The sequence below is a fragment of the Anastrepha ludens genome, unplaced genomic scaffold, assembly GCF_028408465.1.
Source record: "Anastrepha ludens isolate Willacy unplaced genomic scaffold, idAnaLude1.1 ptg000178l, whole genome shotgun sequence".
Lineage (NCBI taxonomy): Eukaryota > Metazoa > Arthropoda > Insecta > Diptera > Tephritidae > Anastrepha > Anastrepha ludens.
In genome coordinates this window covers 7,501-12,500 of record NW_026530116.1, presented here as the reverse complement: position 1 = coordinate 12,500, position 5,000 = coordinate 7,501, and the positions used below count along the sequence as shown (strand labels likewise).

At 29.9% G+C, this 5,000-nt stretch overlaps 2 non-coding genes across 2 annotated transcripts; both read left to right on the top strand.

Annotated features, from left to right (window-relative positions):
• Window positions 1–1,862: 1,862 nt before the first annotated feature.
• LOC128871382 (small subunit ribosomal RNA) lies at window positions 1,863–3,853 on the top strand. The gene has a single exon (XR_008455932.1). It is a non-coding gene; the product is annotated as a small subunit ribosomal RNA (ribosomal RNA).
• Window positions 3,854–4,429: 576 nt separating this feature from the next.
• Window positions 4,430–4,610, top strand: LOC128871381 (5.8S ribosomal RNA). Its single transcript, XR_008455931.1, has one exon. It is a non-coding gene; the product is annotated as a 5.8S ribosomal RNA (ribosomal RNA).
• Window positions 4,611–5,000: the final 390 nt, after the last annotated feature.

The window sequence follows — 5,000 nt, the reverse complement described above, 5'->3', positions numbered from 1 at the left end:
TTAAATGTATGAAAGTAAAATTTAACAAAATTTTGCCCATACATTTTTCACAATGCGTTGTGTACATTGTCAGAAACACTCACGGTGAAGGCAAGTGAGATATATGAAAGAAAATCGAATCGAATTTATATGAAACTAAATTCGATTAAATGTATGAAAGTAAAATTTAACACAATACATTCATATGATAAACTGAATAAATATATAATAAAGACATTTCAAATATATGGAAAATATCATCATATATATAATTTAGTATTTTAATATATATTTAGTTAAGTTGATGGTATTATTGAAATATATAAAATGTAATTGAATTATATGAAATCAAACTGAAATGTATTGAATTGAATTTTTCCCATACATTTTTCACAATGTGTGGTGTGCATGGCAAAAAACACTCACGGTGAAGGCATGTGAATAATATGAAAATATCAACATTTAACTAACCAATGATATTGAAGCATATAAATCGAATCATAACTATATGAAACACGAATTTGAGTTATGTTAAACTGGTGATATTGTGGATTTATTCCTAGTTTTCCATACGTTAGTTTAAATAGAAACAATTTTCGAATATGTATACATATATGAAGAATTTATATTCTATACTAACATATTATGGAATGTAACTATTGATTGTTGCCTTGGCATATTGGTGTATTGTGAGATTTCATTCATAGTTTTCCATACGTTAGTTTAAATAGAAACAATTTTCGAATATATATACATATATGAAGAATTTATATTCTATACTAACATATTATGGAATGTAACTATTGATTGTTGCCTTGGCATATTGGTGTATTGTGAGATTTCATTCATAGTTTTCCATACGTTAGTTTAAATAGAAACAATTTTCGAATATATATACATATATGAAGAATTTATATTCTATACTAACATATTATGGAATGTAACTATTGACTGTTACCTTGGCATATTGGTGTATTGTGATTTTATTCATGGTTTTCCATACGTTAGTTTAAATAGAAACAATTTTCGAATATATATACATATATGAAGAATTTATATTCTATACTAACATATTATGGAATGTAACCTTGGCATATTGGTGTCATTGTATTTTATTCCTGGTATTCTATAGTTAGTTTAAATAGAAATAAATTTTTGAATTCAAAATTTTATATTCTATACTAGCATTACATAGAAATTATCCTCAACTGTTTGTTTCTTGTATACATACAGGAAATTAAACAGATGAAGAAAAAAAAAAACAAAACAAATAAAAATTATAAGAAAAATTAAATTTTAAATAAAAGAAAAAAGGAGAAATTTTTTCAATCATATATATATTTATGATTAAAAAATAGAATTATGGAATTATTAATTTCAATTCAGAGAGAAAAATTATGTAATATATGAAATTATTACATTAAAAATGCATTTGAAGAAAAAGTAAAATGTTATTAAAAATGATACATTTGAAAATTGGCAAATATTAAGAAGAAATATCGTTCTTATATTTTTATATAAAATATATATAGAGAACGAAAATTCTTTTTCATAAAAAACGGTTTTTGAATTCTGATAAGAAAAGCTAAAGGGGTCGGCGGGAGCGCACATTGAACGAAAGAAAATGAAAGAAAAACACAACAAAGAAGAAGACCAAATAAAATACAAATATTTTATACAAATAAAAGCACATTATTAATAAATAATAATAATAATAATAATAATGATGATGATGATGATGATGATGATGATACATAAATTGTGTTATTAAAATTACGTTCTATTGTATGTGCGTTTTCCCCTTTACTTTTTATATACACCGTAATTTATGAAATTTTCAAATATGAAAAGCAAAGAAAAATATATAAACAAATATATATATTATTCTGGTTGATCCTGCCAGTAGTTATATGCTTGTCTCAAAGATTAAGCCATGCATGTCTAAGTACAAACAAATTAAAAGTGAAACCGCAAAAGGCTCATTATATCAGTTATGGTTCCATAGATCGTTAACAGTTACTTGGATAACTGTGGTAATTCTAGAGCTAATACATGCAATATAAACACGGACCTTATGGAACGTGTGCTTTTATTAGACTAAAACCAAGCGATCATTTGATCGTTAAATTGGTTGAACTCTAGATAACTTGCAGATCGTATGGTCCCGTACCGACGACAGATCTTTCAAATGTCTGCCCTATCAACTTTTGATGGTAGTATCTAGGACTACCATGGTTGCAACGGGTAACGGGGAATCAGGGTTCGATTCCGGAGAGGGAGCCTGAGAAACGGCTACCACATCTAAGGAAGGCAGCAGGCGCGTAAATTACCCACTCCCAGTTCGGGGAGGTAGTGACGAAAAATAACAATACAGGACTCATATCCGAGGCCCTGTAATTGGAATGAGTACACTTTAAATCCTTTAACAAGGACCTATTGGAGGGCAAGTCTGGTGCCAGCAGCCGCGGTAATTCCAGCTCCAATAGCGTATATTAAAGTTGTTGCGGTTAAAACGTTCGTAGTTGAATTTGTGCTTCATACGGGTAGTACAACTATATATTGTGGTATGTACATTACCTTATGTATGTAAGCGTATTACCGGTGGAGTTCTTATATATAATTAATACAATGTATTTTTTATATATTCCTCCTATTTAAACCTACTTCAGTGCTCTTCATCGAGTGTTGTTGTGGGCCGGTACAATTACTTTGAACAAATTAGAGTGCTTAAAGCAGGCTCCAAATGCCTGAATATTTTGTGCATGGAATAATGAAATAAGACCTCTGTTCTACTTTCATTGGTTTTTAGATCAAGAGGTAATGATTAATAGAAGCAGTTTGGGGGCATTAGTATTACGACGCGAGAGGTGAAATTCTTGGACCGTCGTAAGACTAACTTAAGCGAAAGCATTTGCCAAAGATGTTTTCATTAATCAAGAACGAAAGTTAGAGGTTCGAAGGCGATCAGATACCGCCCTAGTTCTAACCATAAACGATGCCAGCTAGCAATTGGGTGTAGCTACTACTATGGCTCTCTCAGTCGCTTCCCGGGAAACCAAAGCTTTTGGGCTCCGGGGGAAGTATGGTTGCAAAGCTGAAACTTAAAGGAATTGACGGAAGGGCACCACCAGGAGTGGAGCCTGCGGCTTAATTTGACTCAACACGGGAAAACTTACCAGGTCCGAACATAAGCGTGTAAGACAGATTGATAGCTCTTTCTCGAATCTATGGGTGGTGGTGCATGGCCGTTCTTAGTTCGTGGAGTGATTTGTCTGGTTAATTCCGATAACGAACGAGACTCAAATATATTAAATAGATGCTTTCAGGATTATGATGTTGAAACTTATATAGCCTTCTTTCATGCGTACATCTTGAATGTACAAGTGTTTGAATGTGTTTATATAAGTGGAGTCGTACCTGTTGGTTTGTCCCATTATAAGGACACTAGCTTCTTAAATGGACAAATTGCGTCTAGCAGTAACGAGATTGAGCAATAACAGGTCTGTGATGCCCTTAGATGTCCTGGGCTGCACGCGCGCTACAATGAAAGTATCAACGTGTATTTCCTAGACCGAGAGGTCCGGGTAAACCGCTGAACCACTTTCATGCTTGGGATTGTGAACTGAAACTGTTCACATGAACTTGGAATTCCCAGTAAGTGCGAGTTATTAACTCGCATTGATTAAGTCCCTGCCCTTTGTACACACCGCCCGTCGCTACTACCGATTGAATTATTTAGTGAGGTCTCCGGACGTGATCACTGTGACGCCTCGTGTGTCACGGTTGTTTCGCAAAAGTTGACCGAACTTGATTATTTAGAGGAAGTAAAAGTCGTAACAAGGTTTCCGTAGGTGAACCTGCGGAAGGATCATTATTGTGTTCCATATCCGTAAGAAAAACAAACAATGCCAAAAAAAATAAAAACAAAAACAAACAAAAGAAAAAAAAAAAAAAAGAAAAAAAAGAAAAATTTATAATTATTTTGAATCCATATTCTTTTTATTCTTTTTCATTCAATTTGTTATCCATCAATTATATCATATTAAATATAATATGGATGGTACATTTTGTAATGTTTTTTCTTATTTTTTCTTTTAAAAACCTTTAAACATGAAAATAGAAAGTTGTACTTATTATTCATTTGATTGAATGATAAGTTAATTTGTTCACAATAACAAAAGTGGTATATATTTATTAATATATTTATATATACATAAAATGATTAAAAAAAATACAAAATAATCAAACATAATAAATACCACCACTGTATTATTGTTGAACTAAGACATTCGCAACTTAATAAAAATGTTTAGAGTTAAATATATTTGATATATATTATTGAAAGAAAATCAATTTATATATTATTATTATTATTATTTAATTTTACTCTTTCAATTAATATATGCAAAAAAAAATTGACATTTGTTATAAATAAAAATAAATAAAAAAATACTCTAAGCGGTGGATCACTTGGCTCATGGGTCGATGAAGAACGCAGCAAACTGTGCGTCATCGTGTGAACTGCAGGACACATGAACATCGACATTTTGAACGCATATCGCAGTCCATGCTGTTATGTACATTAAATTAAATTTTAAAGTACTGCTTGGACTACATATGGTTGAGGGTTGTAAGACTATGCTAAATAAGTTGCTTATTCTTTTATAAAAATAATTGAATTTAAGCAAATGTGTATATTATTGGATTTTAAATAATTCATAATATTAATAGCAAAAAAATAAAGATTATATAATGAATTTTTTATTTATTATATATATTCTTAAAAAAAAAAAAATCCTCTCAAATAAAATGAAATAAAAATTTTGAATCTAAGTATTCTCTTTAAAAAATTTTCATATTATTTATATATATATAAAATATTAATTTATATATGTAATTAAAGGAGGAATGTCTAGCATAAAAATTAATTTTTTTTTATTCTAGAATTGCCTCATTTTACATAATTATTATTTATAATATATATTTATATAAAAGGAAAAAAAGAAAAATAGAGATGAAAA